The sequence below is a fragment of the Astyanax mexicanus genome, chromosome 3 (genome assembly GCF_023375975.1).
Source record: "Astyanax mexicanus isolate ESR-SI-001 chromosome 3, AstMex3_surface, whole genome shotgun sequence".
Taxonomy (NCBI): Eukaryota; Metazoa; Chordata; class Actinopteri; order Characiformes; family Acestrorhamphidae; genus Astyanax; species Astyanax mexicanus.
In genome coordinates, this window is record NC_064410.1 from 62,449,244 (window position 1) to 62,468,577 (window position 19,334).

Below are 19,334 nucleotides of genomic sequence, written 5' to 3' on the forward strand. Positions count from 1 at the left end.
ATTCCTCAACTCATCCCATCCAAAAGTAGCTCCATCGTTCCAGAGAACACAGTTCCTCCACTGCTCCACTGTGTCTCAGTACTGTGGGTTTATACTCAATTAGCCCACAGCTGGTGTTATACATGAAGGATTCAGAGAGTCTTGTAATAAGTTGTAATGGAGATGAGTTATGGGGGAGTTTTGAGTTGATTTGTAATTAAGTTGGGTTGTAATAGATTAAGGTTGTAATGAAGTTGAGTTTTTATGAAGATTATTTTTAAGGGATCAGACTTGTAATAACATTGAGTTGTATTGAGGCTGAGTAATAAAGGAGTTTGGTTAAAGTACAATGAAGTTATAATAAAGTTGAGCTGTAATGAAACTAAGTTCTAAGGGAGTTGTGTTGTAAGGGAGTTGTGTTGTAGTAAGGTTGAGTTATAAGAGAGTTGAGGTATAAAGCAGCTGAGTTGTAAAGAAAGTTTAATTGTGATGGAGTTGAGTTATAATGAAGCCGAGCTGTAATGGAGTTTAGTTGTAATGCAGCTGAGTTGTAAAGCAGCTGAGTTGTAAAGAAAGTTGAATTGTAATGGAGTTGAGTTGTAGTGGAGTTGAGTTGTAATGCAGCCGAGTTGTAATGAAGTTGAGTTGTACTGAAGTTGAGTTTTAATGGAGTTGAGTTGTAAAGCAGCTGATTTGTAAAGAAAGTTGAAATTGTAATGGAGTTGAGTTGTAGTGGAGTTGAGCTGTAATGAAGTTGAGTTGTAATGCAGATGAGTTGTAATGAAGTTGACTTGTAAAGCAGCTGAGTTGTAAAGAAAGTTGAGTTGTAATGGAGTTAAGTTGTAATGAAGTTGAGTTGTAATGCAGATGAGTTGTAATGGAGTTGAGTTGTAATGCAGATGAATTGTGATGGAGTTAAGTTGTAGCAAAATTAAGTTGTAATGAAGTTGAGTTGTAATGAAGTTGAGTTGTAATGCAGATGAATTGTGATGGAGTTGAGTTGCAGGGAAGTTAAGTTGTAATGAATTTGAGTTGTAATGAAGTTGAGTTGTAGCAAAGTTAAGTTGTAATGAAGTTGAGTTGTAATGAAGTTGAGTTGTAATGCAGATGAATTGTGATGGAGTTGAGTTGTAGGGAAGTTAAGTTGTAATGGAGTTGAGTTGTAATGAAGTTGAGTTGTAATGAAGTTAAGTTGTAACGGAGTTAAGTTGTTATGAAGTTGAGTTGTAATGCAGATGAATTGTGATGGAGTTGAGTTGTAGGGAAGTTAAGTTGTAATGAATTTGAGTTGTAATGAAGTTGAGTTGTAGCAAAGTTAAGTTGTAATGGAGTTGAGTTGTAATGAAGTTAAGTTGTAACGGAGTTGAGTTGTAATGAAGTTGAGTTGTAATGAAGTTAAGTTGTAACGGAGTTAAGTTGTTATGAAGTTGAGTTGTTATGCAGATGAACTGTGATGGAGTTGAGTTGTAGGGAAGTTAAGTTGTAACGGAGTTGAGTTGTAATGAAGTTGAGTTGTAATGAAGTTAAGTTGTAACGGAGTTAAGTTGTTATGAAGTTGAGTTGTAATGCAGATGAATTGTGATGGAGTTGGTGAAATAGTGAGACAGTTGCAATTATGGCATTAATGTTTCTACATATTGACTCGGGTCTCAGTGAAAGAAGCTTATTTATCTTCATATTGAAAAACCAATGATCAAACTGATGGATAACACTCGTCCTCAGTGTGGAGAGAGAGAGAGAGAGAGATGGAGAGAGAGAAAGAGAAAGAGAGAGAGATACAGAGAAACAGAGAGAGGGAGAGAGAATGTTAAGCATGTTAACACTCTGAAATGTAATAGTGTAAAGCCTGAAGGAGTCGTTATCTGTCAGATCGGCCCTCAGCTCATCTTACTGGGAATTTACTTCTTTCCCAGTTCGTTCTGTTAATGAAGAGAATAATTAATCAGCGGCGCTCGGGCTAATTTTCGGCCGCGCTCTCGTTCGTCATGCAGCTCGATGCCTGTTTATGAATCAATGTGGACTTTTCCGGAAGGACGGCCTCACTGTCATCATCAAGATTAATTAAGATGTTTCCTGCATGCCTAATGCTTCTCCTGCAGACACCACAACAACCAGTGGCCACCTGAAACTCAGTGTGTGTGTGTGTGTGTGTGTGCTGAGTTGAGTTGAAGTAAACAGCTCTGACTGCGTTTCAGTGGGCTGTGGTTGGTGCTGATTGGGTGTAATGATCTGGGTTCTCCGGGTGGAGTAAATCACTGCGTTTGGGGGCTGCTGTGGTTTCTGCTGGTAATAAACACAGTGATCAGTCTTCCTCTGTAACGGGAAAATAACACCCAGTAAACACTGCACAACACCCCCTCAACCCCCCCAACCCCACCCTACAATCACTTTCACCATCCCATCACTGAAAACAGAACCTATAACACCTACAGTCTATAACATTAACAAATATTCATAATGTTTATAAGTGTTATAATATAATATAAAATAATATAATATAATATAATGAAAAAGTATAACAGATGATAAAATATATTTGAATGGGACAGAAGATGAAATTAAATAAAAAAGCGTGCATAATATAATAGGAAAGAATAGAATTTGATAGAATAAAATGGAATAGAATGCGATAAATAGGACACAATGTGATACAAAATGATTCATTGTATAGGGGATCAAATAGAATAAAATAGATTAGAGTACTTCCGAATTAACCTTAATTGAATAGAGTATGTTATAATAGAATAAAACAGAATAGAATGGAATTGAATTTCTTTTTGACTCTTTTTCATAAACACCAGATTTGTGAACTACTCTGCTAATAGTTGTGCTGTGGACAGTCGTGGATCTCTGCAGCTCCTCTAGAGTGACCATGGCTGATCATAGCTGCTCCTATTTGAGTAGATGGTTATGTCTACTCCTTTCATTTCGGAATGATGGATGATGGTAAGACAGGGGAGTTGTAATAAAGCTGGGTTGTAATGGAGTTGAGTTGTAATGGAGTTGAGTTGTAATGGAGTTGAGTTGTAATGGAGTTGGCTTATAGTGAAACTGAGTTGTAATGAAGCAGAGTCGCCATGACATTGGCTTGTAATGAATTTGAGTTGTAAGGTAGTTGAGTTGTAATGGAGTTGGGTTGTAATAGAGTTTGGTTGTAGTAAAACTGATTTGTAAGGAGGATGAGCTGTAAGGAAGATGAGTTGTAATGTAGTTGAGTTGTAATGGAGTTGAGTTGTAATGGAGTTGGGTTGTAATAGATTTTGGTTGTAGTGAAACTGATTTGTAAGGAAGATGAGCTGTAAAGAATATGAGTTGTAATGGAGTTCAGTGGTAATGGAGTTTGGCTGTAGTGAAACTGAGCTGTAATGAAGTTGATTTGTAAGGAAGATGAGCTGTAAGGAAGATGAGTTGTAATGGAGTTGAGTTGTAATGGAGTTGAGTTGTAATGGAGTTGGGTTGTAATAGAGTTTGGTTGTAGTGAAACTGATTTGTAAGGAAGATGAGCTGTAAGGAAGATGAGTTGTAATGGAGTTGAGTTGTAATGGAGTTGAGTTGTAATGGAGTTGAGTTGTAATGGAGTTGAGTTGTAATGGAGTTGGGTTGTAATAGAGTTTGGTTGTAGTGAAACTGATTTGTAAGGAAGATGAGCTGTAAGGAAGATGAGTTGTAATGGAGTTGAGTTGTAATGGAGTTGAGTTGTAATGGAGTTGGGTTGTAATAGATTTTGGTTGTAGTGAAACTGATTTGTAAGGAAGATGAGCTGTAAAGAATTTGAGTTGTAATGGAGTTCAGTGGTAATGGAGTTTGGCTGTAGTGAAACTGAGCTGTAATGAAGTTGAGTTGTAAGGAAGATGAGTTGTAAGGAAGATGAGTTGTAAGGAAGATAATTTTTAATGGATTTGGGTTGTAATAGAGTTTGTTTTTAGTGAAACTGAGCTTTAATGAAGTTGAGTTGTAATGGAGTTGAGTTGTAATGGAGTTGAGTTGTAATGGAGTTGGGTTGTAATAGAGTTTGGTTGTAGTGAAACTGATTTGTAAGGAAGATGAGCTGTAAGGAAGAGGAGTTGTAAGGTAGTTGAGTTGTAATGGAGTTGGGTTGTAATAGAGTTTGGTTGTAGTGAAACTGAGTTGTAAGGAAGAAGAGTTGTAAGGAAGATGAGTTGTACTGGAGTTGAGTTTTAATGGAGTTGAGTTGAGTTGTAAGTAAGATGAGTTGTAAGGTAGTTGAGTTGTAATGGAGTTGAGTTGTAATGGAGTTGGGTTGTAATAGATTTTGGTTGTAGTGAAACTGATTTGTAAGGAAGATGAGCTGTAAAGAATTTGAGTTGTAATGGAGTTCAGTGGTAATGGAGTTTGGCTGTAGTGAAACTGAGCTGTAATGAAGTTGAGTTGTAAGGAAGATGAGTTGTAAGGAAGATGAGTTGTAAGGAAGATAATTTTTAATGGAGTTGGGTTGTAATAGAGTTTGTTTTTAGTGAAACTGATTTGTAAGGAAGATGAGCTGTAAGGAAGATGAGTTGTAATGGAGTTGAGTTGTAATGGAGTTGAGTTGTAATGGAGTTGAGTTGTAATGGAGTTGGGTTGTAATAGAGTTTGGTTGTTTGGAGTTTGGAGACAGTGTAATATGTGTGTTTTAAATAAAAGTATTTACATTTCAGGAATTATAATATATTATGTATCATAAGTTATTTGAGTAATATTGTATAAATCAAGTAATTGTAATTAAGTAATATTGTATGCAGAAATTAAGTAAATGTTACTAAAAGAAAGAATTGATTCAGCAAAAATAAATGAAGTAAAGTTTACTAAAAGAAAGGATTGACTGACGTTCAGTTCACTTATTTACTCTGTGTAACATTTAAGTCTTGAAACCGAGTTGAAGTTTCTTAAATTTATCTGAAATTAAATTTACTTAAAAAAAGCAAATGCAGAAAGTTGTGAAACTTTTTTTTAAAAGTAAATTTTACACATCATTTTTTTCAGTGTACATGGAGAGCTTTGGTTACAGTGCATTACTGGCTGATAACGGCACTCATAAAATGTTTTTCAGCCAATCATATTACAGGGTCGGAACTAACTGTGGTATAATATAATATTTTAGAATAGAATAGAAATCCTCTAAAGACTGCTAACTGATGAGCAGTTTAACAGTTATTGATCTGTGCTGTAATTGTAGTTGAGAGCATGCTCAGGACTCAGGACTGGTTTGTGAGTGACTCCAGGTTGTGTGGTGCTGGGATCACTGGGTTGGGCTGGGCTGGGAGGTGACCTGGTTCTGCCAGCATGGTGACGGTTATTAAACCCATGCTTTATAAAAGTCCCATAATGTCACTCCAATATTAGGTCAGGGTTTTAGGATCGTCTGCAGGGAGGAGAAGAGAGGAAAGCAGAGGGAAGTTCAGAACTGTGCCACACTGTAGATTAGCAGCAACATTCCCACATTGCTTTTATTAATTTAAATTAAATTATTTTTTTTCTTACATAGTAAATGAATAGTAAAGTGATCCAGACTATGAAGGAATAAGGAATCATGTAGTAACTTAAACGTGTTAAACAAATCTTATCTCATGTTTTCTGAGGCTGGTAACTCTGAATAACTTAATCTGTAAAACAGAAAAAAACTCTTAATCTTCCATTGCTGGGGTGGTCCTGATGAGTGCCAGTTTCATCATTATAATGTTTTTGATGGTTTTAATGGATACTTTCAAATAACAACTCTGATTTTTTTCTTTTTCGGATTGACTGACCTTCATTTCTTCCTATTGTAATTTCTTAAAGTATGCTCTCAAACTTAACACATTAATAAACAAGAAATTCAAGTAATTAACTCTTGATGAGTTCAGCACAGCTGTTAACTGAAAGCCTGAGTTCCAGTTGACTCTACCTCATAAAGCTGAAAAAAAAACATTTACACAACCCACATGAACTCGAACCCCAGTGTCATAATGTTATGCTTAATTGTAAATGTTGATCTTGATACATTTAAATATTGTACAAGCTTGTGACATATATTTTAAAAGGGCATTTATTATGCAAAAATCTTTTTTGTGTGTGCTTTCCTATTTCCAAGTGGGTTTATCTGTCCCTGTAAAAACTTCACTAAAAGAAAGGATTGACTGAAGTTCAGTTCACTAATTTACTCTGTGTAACATTTAAGTCTTGAATTTGAGTTGAAGTTATTTAAATTTATCTAAGATTAAATTTACTTAAAAAAGCAAATGCAGAAAGTTGTAATGGTAGTTGAGTTGTAATGGAGTTGGGTTGTAACATAGTTTGGTTGTAGTGAAACTGAGCTGTAATGTAGTTGAGTTGTAAGGTAGTTGAGTTAAGTTGTAATGGAGTTGAGTTGAGTTGTAATGATGTTGAGTTGCAATGACGCTGATTTGTAATATAGTTGAGTTGTAAGGTAGTTGAGTTGTAAGGTAGTTGAGTTGTAAGGAAGTTGAGGTGTAAGTTAGTTGAGTTGTAAGGTAGTTGAGTTGTAATGGAGTTGGGTTGTAATAGAGTTTGGTTGTAGTGAAACTGAGTTGTAAGGAAGAAGAGTTGTAAGGAAGATGAGTTGTACTGGAGTTGAGTTTTAATGGAGTTGAGTTGAGTTGTAAGTAAGATGAGTTGTAAGGTAGTTGAGTTATAAGGTAGTTGAGTTGTAATTGAGTTGGGTTGTAATAGAGTTTGGTTGTAGTGAAACTGAGTTGTAAGGAAGAAGAGTTGTAAGGAAGATGAGTTGTACTGGAGTTGAGTTTTAATGGAGTTGAGTTGTAAGATAGATGAGTTGTAAGTAAGATGAGTTGTAAGTTAGTTGAGTTGTAAGGTAGTTGAGTTGTAATAGAGTTGGGTTGTAATAGAGTTTGGTTGTAGTGAACCTTAGTTGTAAGGAAGAAGAGTTGTAAGGAAGATGAGTTGTAATGGAGTTGAGTTGTAATGGAGTTGAGTTGAGTTGTAATGATGTTGAGTTGCAATGACGCTGATTTGTAATATAGTTGAGTTGTAAGGAAGATGAGTTGTAAGGTAGTTGAGTTGTAATGGAGTTGAGTTGTAAGGAAGAGGAGTTGTAATGTAGTTGAGTTGTAATGGAGTTGAGTTGTAGGGTAGATGTCTTTGTAGGTGGTTTTGGCAGTTGTGCCGTACTTCATTTATTCATGTTTGATTAAAATTGCATAGCTTGGGATATGTTTTTATAATGTAAACCTGCTTTAAACTCTTAAAGCAAAGTTGAAGCAAATGTTACGCATATTTTTGTTTAGTGCGCTATAGCGCTACAGCTTTCACAGTGATGCGGACTGAAGTGTAAAGCAGTGTAAACATAAAAGAAACGTAAGGAGAAAAGATAATACTGTCTTTGCTTTGATGCAATTCGGTGGGTAACCTAGCAACCAGCAGTTTCACACCGGCTGCACGCTCTTCTACATATTCAATGTTCTTTCAAGTATCTATCAGAGACGACTCGACGCGAAAGCGCTCAAATTACCCCAGCGTGTGATCTGATCTCCAGAGCTGACAGCACTGTCAGAGATGGGATTTAATCACTTAATAACCGTGCCCTCGCCTCTCTTCCTCCCCAACCACATCTGTCCGACTCCACTAATCAGATACTCGTCAGAGAGAGAGGCTGTACTGCTGTAGATCAACAGCACGGAATAATAAACCATACCTGCGATTTCTGATGGAATAGAAAGTGATAATAAAATATAAGGAGATGCTGTTTTCCCAGACTGTGGAATTGAAGATCTGCTGAGCTCCTCTACCGAGGAAATCAGAGAGAGATTTATGAATATTGTCGTTATTCTGAAGTTTGGCCCACAGGGTGAAAAGCATGAGTTTCATCTACATAATGGCTTTTATTTAACAAGATAAAAGATCTATATATTTTTGATAGCAATAGATGAGATGAAATGACTCCAGATGATGATTCCAGGATGACAGCTCTTCTCATACTGTACCCAAACATGAGGGAGAGATATGAGTAATGTGCATTAACTTATATAAAAGCCATGATAAACACTTCAGATGATTTCATCTGTCGAAGCACTTCGTTCCATACATTCTACAACAAAAATCTGCTTTGATCTCACTTTGATCTCACTTTGATCTCACTTTGATCTTAATCAAATCTCTTTGAAGTTTATTTTTGTGAAACACAAAGCCAAAGCCGTACCAACTAGTAGTGAATTGCTTTGACAGCTGATCTATCACACAAAAGTATATATATATAAAAAAAAATATATATATATATATAAACTCTGATTTTGCTATTTATAGGTATATGTTTACTGTTTAATTTACTTTTCATTTTTTATTTGACACTCTGTTATTATATTATTTAACACTATATTTTATAATTTACTTATATTTATATTTTCCTAATTATAATTACACAGCATTGAAATACCTTTTAACTGTTATTTTAATGTAATACTTAAATATACTGTATGCATATTTTTAATTTACCAATGTAGTAATTTCATTTACTTTCTAAACATTTACTTCATTTACTTTCTACATGATACATTGTACTTTAAGTGAACTAATGTGACAGTAGTTTTAACACACTTTGCTAAAAATGTACAAAAGTATATTTAAAAAAAAAAAAAAAAATATATATATATATATATATATATATATATATATATATATATATATATATATATATATATATAAATACACTGTATTGTACTTTTTAAAAAGTATGATCAAGTATGATAAAAAGTATTTTTTTAAACATTTGATGAAAGCATAATATTAATGTACTTTAAGTATATTTTAATACAATTAAATATATATATATTTAGGGTTTTAGATCAGGGTTGATCTAAAATGCAGAACAGTTTAAAATAGTAATAAAAATAAGATTCTAATAAGAAACACTGAATTTAAGATGTACAAACTTTTGATTGATATTGTTTGTATGAAAAGTGCTAACAAATTATAATAGTTATGATTATGATTATTATTATTATGATCACATGTACTGTTACATGTGGGCCTTTGAAGTGTTCAGAAGATGAGCCTTTGATGTGAGGTGCTGGAACATGACTGGGTGGTGTATTAACGGGTGGTAATGCATGTCGGTTCTGCTGCATACGGGCCGACCTGTCAGTTCTGATATGCTCACCTGCCCGAGGGGGCGGAGTGCCGCTGGGGCCGCTGGGGCGGAGCAGATCAGCGCTTCAGGAAGTGAAACAGGATGACAACACGCCGCGCCCACGTTCTGCATGTTTTCCTGTTGAAATATTTCCTAATGGACACGGCGACTGTTAGCTAATCAGCTAATTAGAGCCCCTGGGTTTAATTAGGGCAATAGAACACACACTTATACACACACTCACACAGAGGCCACACTGCAGCGCAGTCAGGAGGCTCGTTAATTACTCCAGTGTTCATTAGTGACAGAGCCTCGGGCTCTAATTAGAGAACCGGATACTGGAGAAATGCTAACGCTGAGAGTGCGCTCAGCTTAAAACCCTAAACCCTAAAACCCCCAGCTACTTTACATCCACCTCACGCACTGACCCACAAATTATTATATTAAGAAGTGATTTTTTTTATTTTTAGTGTAGTGTTGGCTCTTGTTGCATTTCTGGCATGCATAGAAATTACAATGTTGGCAATCCTGAGAAAATTTATCTGAGAAAATATATTGAAAGCATTTCTCCCAGAAAATTATTGCAATTTCCCGTTTGTTGTACATATGTTTATTTCTGTTGTGTATATTGCAACAACAGTACAAATACACAGTCAAATATGGAAGTGGTTCAACAATGATTTGGGGTTGTTTTTCTGACTCTGGCCCTAAATAACCAAAGGATTTTGGGTCGCAATGTAGGGCCCAGTGTCACAAAGCTGGGTTTGCGTCCTATGTTACGGATCTTGCAACAAGACAATGACCCAAACATACTTCAAAATGCCCCCAGTAATGGATGGAATCAATCAATCAATCAATCAATCAATCAACCTTTATTGTCACCCAGGAATACATTGAGGGTGACCCTCATTTACAATGTTGCCAAGCATTTACTGTATAAAGGGATTGAAAACATTTAGTAAGAAATTAGAAAATATTAAGTTGACAGTGCATTTTTGGATTTTTTGTGTGAAATTATGCATATTTTGGCTTTTTTTTTATTTTAGTTTTTTTTTCCAATGAGCACAAAAGGATAAAACATGTGTATAACAAAACGTGTGCATTTGCAATAATTTTCTGGGAAAAATAATTCAGAGATGCCAACATTTTCATCCACGATTGAGCCATGAGCACCACCTACCCACCCGGAGGGAGCAGGGCCAGTTTTGCTCCCTCTGGGTGCCGGCAGCTCCCACCTCCCGTTCACAATGTCAGCGCATTAGACCACTCGACCACTCTTCGTCATTGACATCCTTTTTAAAGAATGCATTCGGTTACTTTGGGTTTGCCTTATCTGCCGTGCCACTGGGTTAACTTGAACAAATATATGTTATATATTTTCATAAACATATTAGGCTATATAAATGTGTCCAAGAATACACTAACCAAACTATTATCTTGGGACATCAGTGACATCATAACCTTCATACTGTTTTATTGTCAAGAGACACCCCACATCAAGGCCAACATGATGTTCTGGAACTCAAAACTTGACTATATATTCCTTTATAAGTTATGCTTTACAATCATGTTTTACCCTCAATCATTTACACTCAGCACACAACCACACTCAACATACTCTCAACCGGAAACAACCAGAGAATCCATATCTTGGCACCCAGTCATTCACACACACAATCAAACACACATACACACCACCAGGTTAACTTAGAACATTCAGATTTCCTAATTTCCATGTTTTGTACTGTGGAAAGAAACCCACATAGATACGAGGAGAACATGGAAACTCCACCCAGATAGGGACTTGAACCCAAGACCCCTGCGCTAGGAGGCAAACATTACATAACATTACATTTGGCAGACGCTTTTGTCCAAAGCAATAGTCAAGGTCAAAAGTCAATAGTCAATGACAGTAGTCAAGGACAAAAGTAATAGAAGTTAAGATAAAACATTTTTAGATAGGGCTTAGAGGAGGTCGAAGGGAAATAAAGGGATAGAGAAGTGAAGGAGGGGAAGAAGGAAATGAGGTTAGAAGTAGTTAGTGTGTTAGAGGTGTTAGGAGAGTAAGTGCTCTTTGAAGAGCTCTGTCTTCAGGAGTTTATTAAAGATAGTGAGAGATTCTCCTGATCTGGTAGTGGAAGGTAGTTAGTTAGAGGTGTTAGGAGAGTAAGAGCTCTTTGAAGAGCTCTGTCTTCAGGAGTTTATTAAAGATAGTAAGAGATTCTCCTGATCTGGTAGGAGAAGGTAGTTAGTTAGAGGTGTTAGGAGAGTAAGAGCTCTTTGAAGAGCTCTGTCTTCAGGAGTTTATTAAAGGTAGTGAGAGATTCTCCTGATCTGGTAGTAGAAGGTAGTTAGTTAGAGGTGTTAGGAGAGTAAGTACTCTTTGAAGAGCTCTGTCTTCAGGAGTTTATTAAAGATAGTGAGAGATTCTCCTGATCTGGTAGTGGAAGGTAGTTTGTTCCACCATTGGGGAACTCTGTATGAGAACAGTCTGGATTGCTTTGTGTGAGTGTTTGTTTTGTAAAGCGAGGCGACGTTCATTGGAGGAGCGCAGCGGCCGGGAGGCAGCGTAAGTCTTCAGGAGTGAGTGCAGGTAGGAAGGAGCCTATTCTGTCATCTCCTTATAGCCCATGCCTGGTATTAGAAAAGTTGCTACCAAGTTAACGTTTAATGATTAATTGATTATCTGCTCCAGGGAGTTCTATTCTATTGGCAGTATTTGTCTTCTACAGGGACAAGACAAGCTGTGTGTTTGTATGTGTGTGTTTGTGCATTTGCACATTTGTGTTGGCAATAAGTGCCACTTAAGCTTATAGCTAAATGCATTCGTCGCTCAGCAGAGTTGGCGAGTTTTCAGTCTCTGCTTTAGTCAGGTTGTAACTTCTTTAGTGTGCCAGGGAATGCAAGTGTGTGTGTGTGTGTGTGTGTATCAGAGAAGACTGGTGGTCTGTGGGAGAGCTGGACAGGTGGGTTGTGTAAGTGGGGGGTTGGTTGAGCAAGACTTTGGAACACGGGTCCGTGTGTGTGTGTGTGTGTGTGTGTAGCTTAGGACACTAAGCCCAGCAATAAATCATTCAGAACCTCCCTCTGTAATCACACACACACTCAAGAGTGGTGATATATGAGCCGTGTCAGAACCAGCGGCCCCACGACACACCTACACACACCGACACACACACGTCCAATCATACACACACATGTCCAAATATATACACACTCTGGCCATCCCTCTCTCTCTCTCTCTCTCTCTCTCTCTCTCGCCCCACACTGAGGGACTGGTGGAGGAAGTGGAGGATCTAAGTGGTGGATGGAGCTCCACAGGCTGGTATCCGTTGGCATCCGCTGTCTCTCATTCATCTTCTCCGTCCCTCCTCTCATCGCCTCCCCCGTTTCACACCTCCTCACACTCGTCTCCCTCATCCTCACATTAGTCTCACATCTTACACAGCTGTGAAAGAGTCCCGCTATCTCTTACACCAGCCTTTTCACCACTGTAGTCCAGTCGTTTGCGTGTGACGGGCAGATCGCTGAATTGTCCTTTTCTGGGAAGATTGTCTAATAGGCTGATTTTGTGTTGTTTTAAAATGTGTCATGTGATTTTATGAAAAAAAAATGGAACAAAAGTGAAATATTTATCAAACGTCATTTTTTGTTACCAGCTGTAAGCTGGTAATTTTACAGAAACTAAACTTAAAATAAAAAAAGCTTGTTTTAAAGGGGCGCTAAACTCCCTGATTTTTCCTGACCCTGGGGATACTGAGGGCTGCTGAGACTCACTTTTAGGAGTGCTGAGAGACATGATTAGGGTGGCTGACACTCACTTTTTAGGGTGGCTGAGACTCACTATTAGGAGTGCTGGGACCCCATTTTATGAGTGCTTAGGCACACTACTAGGGTTGCTAAGGCTCCCTTTTTAGGACTACTGAGACTCATTATAAGGGGTACTGACACTCACTTGTATGGATACTGAGGTCCCCTTTTTATGGCTGCCAATACTTACTATTAGGGGTGCTGAGTCCCTTTTTTGTGGTGCTGAGACTCACTTTTAGTGTACTGACATTCATTATAAGGGCTGCTGAGACTCACTATTAAGGGTGCTGAGAATCCCTTTTAGGGTTGTCGAGACTATTAGCAGTGCTGAGACTCTCTTTTAGGTCACTGACACTCTTTATAAGGGCTGTCGAGACTCACTATTAGCAGTGCTGAGACTTACTTTTAGGTTACTGACATTTATAATAAGGGATGCTGAGACTCACTATTAGAGCTGTTGTTATCCCCTTTTTGGGGGTGCTGAGATTCACTTTTAGGGTACTAAGGTGCCGCTTTTTAAGGGTGCTGAGACTCACTATTAGATGGGCTGAGACACCCTTTCTAGAAGTGCTTAAACTCACTTTTAGGGGTGCTGAATTCCCTTTTTTAGGGCTGTCAAGACTAACTATTAGAAGTGCTGAGACTCACTTTTAGGTTATTGACATTCATTATAAGGGGTGCTAAGATTCACTATTAGGGGTACTGAGAACCCCTTTTAGGGTGCTGAGACTCACTGTTAGGGGTACTGAAAACCTTTTTTGGGAGTGCTGAGACTCACTTTTAGGCTACTGACACTGATTATTAGGGGTGCTGATAAACACTATTAGGAGTGCTGAGAAACACTATTAGGGGTGCTGGGACCCCCTTTTTAGGAAAACTAAAACTCGCTATTAAGGGTGCTGAGTTTCACTATTAGGTGTATTGACACCCACTTTTTAGGGTTGTCGAGACTCACTATTAGCAGTGCTGAGACTCACTTTTGGGTTATTGACACTCATTATAAGGGGTGCTAAGAGTCACTATTAGGGGTACTGAGAACCCCTTTTAGGGTGCTGAGACTCACTGTTAGGGGTACTGAAAATCTTTTTTGGGAGTGCTGAGAATCACTATTAGGAGTGCTGAGAAACACTGTTAGGGGTTATGAGACCCCCTTTTTAGGAAAGCTAAGACTCGCTATTAAGGATGCTGAGATTCACTATTAGGTGTATTGACACCCACTTTTTTAGGGTTGTCGAGACTCACTATTAGCAGTGCTGAAACTCACTTTTAGGTTAGTGACACTTATTGCAAGCGGTGCTGAGACTTAATTTAGGGAGTTCTCCGCCGTGCTAATAGCTGCTGTCTACATCCCACCCAGCACTAGCATTGGTGCTAATGCTAAAGAGGCTCTGTGTGAACTCTATCGGTCTATCAGCGATCTGCAAAACAAACACCCAGACGGACTGTTTATTATCGCCGGAGATTTCAACCACGCAAATCTCAAGTCAGTGCTCCCTAAATTCCATCAACATGTGGACTTTGCAACGAAAGGAGCGAGCTGACTGTTTGGCTGACTCCAACATACACACCACTCATCAGACGCTCCAGACCAGTTCAGAAGCAGGTGAAAACCTGGCCGCAGGCTCCATCTCTGCCCTTCAGGACTGTTTTGAGTGCACTGCATGGGACATGTTTAGGGAGGCTGCTACTGAAGGCGATTCTGTTGATTTGGAGGAGTATGCAGCATCAGTCACTGGCTACATCAGCAAGTGTATTGATGATGTCACTGTCTCCAAGACCATCACTACACGCCCAAACCAGAAGCCTTGGCTGACTGCTGAGATACGTGCGCTGCTGAGGACCCGCGACTCCGCCTTCAGAGTGGGTGACAAGGTGGCCCTGAGGAAAGAGAGAGCCGACCTGTCAAGAGCCATCAGAGGCAAAGCGCGCACACGCCCAGAGAATCCACAGCCACTTCAAGGACACGGGTGACGCGCTGCGTATGTGGCAGGGCATCCAGGAAATCACCAACTACAGGACAATGCCACCATCCTGTGAACGTGATGCCTCCCTCCCTGATGCCCTGAACAACTTTTATGCACGGTTTGAGGCACAAAACAACACGATGGCGAGAAAGACCATGCCCAAGCTGGACGAGCAGGTGTTGTGCCTGACTGCAGTGGATGTGAGGAACACTCTGCGCAGAGTCAACCCACGGAAAGCTGCAGGACCAGACAACATCCCCGGCAGAGTGCTCAGGGAGTGCGCAGACCAGCTGACAGATGTTCTCACGGACATCTTCAACATCTCCCTGTGCAGTGCCACTGTCCCAACGTGCCTCAAGTCCACCACCATCGTTCCCGTGCCGAAGAAGTCCACAGTGTCCTGCCTCAATGACTACCGTCCTGTTGCACTTACACCCATCATCATGAAGTGCTTCGAGAGGCTAGTCATGAGGAACATCAAGACATGACTGCCCTCTTCACTGGACCCCCTGCAGTTTGCGTATCGTCCCAATCGCTCCACGGACGATGCCATCACCACCACCCTTCATCTCTCCCTCACCCACCTGGAGAAGAAGGACACTTACGTCAGAATGCTGTTTATAGACTTCAGTTCAGCATTCAACACCATCATCCCACAGAACCTCATCAGGAAGCTAAGCTCGCTCGGCCTCAACACCCCCCTCTGCAACTGGATCCTGGACTTTCTGACGGGGAGACCCCAGTCAGTCCGGTTCGGGGGCAGCACCTCCAGCACCATCACACTGAACACGGGGGCCCCCCAGGGCAGTGTCCTGAGTCCTCTGCTGTTCACCCTGCTGACTCATGACTGTGCTGCAAAACACAGTTCTAACAGCTTTATCAAGTTCGCCGATGATACAACCGTGCTGGGTCTCATCACCAAAGGCGACGAGTCAGCATACAGAGAGGAGGTGCAGCGGCTGACAGACTGGTGTACAGTCAACAACCTTCACCTGAATGTGGACAAGACAAAGGAAATGGTTGTTGACTTCAGGAGAGCACAACACACCCACTCTCCACTCAACATCGACGGGTCCTCTGTGGAGATTGTTAAGAGCACCAAGTTCCTTGGTGTCCACTTAGCAGATAACCTCACCTGGACCCTGAACACCAGCTCTACAGCCAAGAAAGCCCAGCAGCGTCTCTACTTCCTCCGGAAGCTAAGGCCCGTCTCCCTCCACCCATCCTCACACTCTTCTATAGAGGGACCATTGAGAGCATCCTGAGCAGCTGCATCACTGCCTGGTTTGGGACCTGCACCGTCTCTGACCGCAAGACCCTCCAGCGTATTGTGAGGACAGCTGAGAGGATCATTGGCGTCTCTCTCCCCTCCATCACGGACATTTACACCACCCGCAGCATCCGCAAAGCAACCAGCATTGTGAATGACCCCACCCATCCCTCACACGAACTGTTCTCCCTCCTGCCTTCGGGAAGGAGGTACCGCAGCATCCGGTCCAGCACGACCAGATTCTGCAACAGCTTCTACCCCCAAGCCATCAGACTCCTCAACTGCAGAGACTGAACTGATGGTTTTTCTGTACATGCACACACACTCTTACCCCACTTACCCCAGAAAATGGAAAGCACTAAAAACCCTACTACCTCACTGGACTCTATTGCACACTGTGTAATAGAGGTAATTACTACCTCACTGCTCTTTTTTGCACACTTTTTGCACACTGCATAATTTGCACACTGTCTTGTTATTTATTATTCTTTGTCTGTATTGTGTTGTATTGTCTGTCTGCACTTTTGTACTGTTGCACTATTGTTCTGTCTACACTGTGTTTATGTGCACCATGGTCCCTGGAGGAACGTTGTTTCGTTTCACTGTGTACTCTGTATATAGCTGAAATGACAATAAAAACCACTTTGACTTTGACTTTGATGACTCACTTTAAGAAGGACTGAGACTCACTTAGGACACTGAACACTCATTATAAGGGGTGCTGAGAATCTTTTTTAGAAGTGCTGAGACTCAGTTTTAGGTTACTGACACTCATTATAAGGGGTGCTGAGACTTACTATTAGGGGTGCTGACACTCATTTTAATGGTACTATAACTCACTTTTATGGGTGCTAAGACCCCTTTTTTCGGGGTGATAAGACTTACTATTAGGGGTACTGAGACCCCTTTTTAGAATTGCTTAAACTCATTTTTAGGAGTGAGACTCACTATTAAAGGTGCTGAGACCCTTTTTTGTGGTGCTGAGACTCACTTTGTACTCACTGTGTACTGACATCCATTATAAGGGCTGCTGAGACTCACTATTAAGGGTGCTGAGAATCCCTTTTAGGGTTGTCGAGACTATTAGCAGTGCTGAGACTCTCTTTTAGGTCACTGACACTCTTTATAAAGGGTGCTAAGACTCACTATTAGGGGTGCTGATGTCCTTTTTAGGCTGTCAAAATTCACTTTTAGACATGCTAAGACCATTAACTTTTAGGGGTGAAGTACTGAAACTCACCATTAGGGGTGCTGAGACTCGCTTTTAGGATACAGACACTTATTATAGGGGGTGCTGAGACTCAATATTAGGGGCGCTGAGTAACCAGGTCTATTAATAGGGCTGTCTAGGCCTGTGGCGCCTGGGTTTTAGGCATACCTGTCAAGTCTCCCGTTTTGGCCGGGAAACTACCGTATTTTACTCCTCTTTCCCGCCGTCCTCCCGTATTAGTATTTTCCCGTAAATTTCCCGTATTATATTAAGATTAAAAAATATATATTATTGAGGAGACAGGGCACTGACCGCGCTGTGTCTCTTAACCAATCGTGGAGCCGGTTCAAGAAGAAAGTCCCGCCTTTCAGGAGAAACAGCCAATCAGCTTGCAAAGGAGGGTCAGTGTGGGGAAGCCCCCCGTCGCTGTGAGTTCAGGCAGCTCGTCGGAGCTGCTGATGTTAAAACAGATCTGGATATACAGCGATTTTTCTTAAAGAAAGGTAACGGTTGGCTAATCATGTAAACTGTGATGAGATTTTTCTGATAGCTGCTTAAAAATACTCGTCTCCAAAATAAAACACACAGATTAAACCTTTTAAAATAAAAAAATTACAGCTTGTGACTCAGTTTAACTAGAAAATGTGGAGAGGACCGAAATGAACTGAACTGATCAGGGGTGGAGTGATCAAAAGAAAGAAGTATTAATTAAAAATTATTGTGTAGGTCCCTTAAGACTAATTTTTACTGATGGAATATATCTGGTCCATGTCCTTTTAGTAAAAGCTCATAATACTATTTTTAGGTCACCTACAGTCATTTTGCAGAATTTGTGCACCCTTTGTTCAATTTTAAATCTATTAAATAAATAAAAAATATATAATATAAAAGAGTGCATTTATGGCAAAAAAGACATGAAATCTTAACTTTTTTTAAAATATCTAGAAAAGGATTTTTAATTTGGCTGTATTAAAAGAATGACATATGTAGGAATGTCCACAACATTTCAGATTCTGATAATCTAACTGTAGTGTGTAAATGGTTCACATGTGGTTATTTTAGATTTTTTTAAACCTATCTTAAAATGTAAGGGATACTGAACCTTCGTTGGGCTGGTGGGACGGCTTTAAGCGGACAGAGGAAAATATCCCTTATTCTAAAAATCTAAAACTTGAGTTAAAATGAAGATAGCTGTGTGGGGGTGAGGATCTGATGGTACGCGGAGCTGCAGGGCTGCAGGAATGCTGTACAGGGTAATGTAACTGTAGGCTCTTCGACAGGCTGCAACACATACAGGCCAACAGCCAGCAGTCGCAGACCTGCATTGCTAAGATGAATAGCATATCATAAGCCTGACATGTTGACTCATCAGGACATCAAAACCCGAGCCAGAGAGGGGGGAGGAGGGGAGGACGAGAGGGAGGGACGTTAGGGAAGAGAGAGTGAGAGAGAATGAGACCAGAGGGACGGAGTGAAAGTCCTGGTTCAGCAGTTTCTGCAGTAGTGAGACACAGGAGATGGCAGTCTCTGTATCTGATGAATATTTTAAGGGTGTAAGGATCTGGATGAAAAGCTGGACCTCAGAGAAGACAAGTACAACCATATATATATATATATATATATATATATATATATATATATATATATATATATATATATATATATGATTTTGCTATTTATAGGTTTATGTTTGCGTAAAATTAACATTGTTGCTTTATTATATAAACTACAGACAACATTTCTCCCAAATCCTAAAGAAAACAAGTTCATATTAATTTAGAAACAACAAAACTAATTCTTTAAGTGTTCAGAAATCAAAGTATGGTGAAAAAAACGTTATTTTCTGTCACTCAAAAGCAGTGTGTAGGACTGGGGGAGGAAAACAGGATGCCAAGACAAAGAAAACTGTGATTAAAAACCAGGGTTATTCCACCAAATATTGATTTCTGAACTCTTAAAACTTTATGAATATGAACTTGTTTTCTTTGCATTATTTGAGGTCTGAAAGCTCTGCATCTT

At 39.7% G+C, this 19,334-nt stretch overlaps 1 protein-coding gene across 2 annotated transcripts in view; it reads right to left on the minus strand.

The window, feature by feature from the left end:
* Window positions 1–19,334, minus strand: part of wu:fc38h03 (acetylcholinesterase collagenic tail peptide) — a 761,412-nt gene that overhangs the window by 240,028 nt on the left and 502,050 nt on the right. The gene's annotated exons all lie outside the window — the stretch shown is intronic.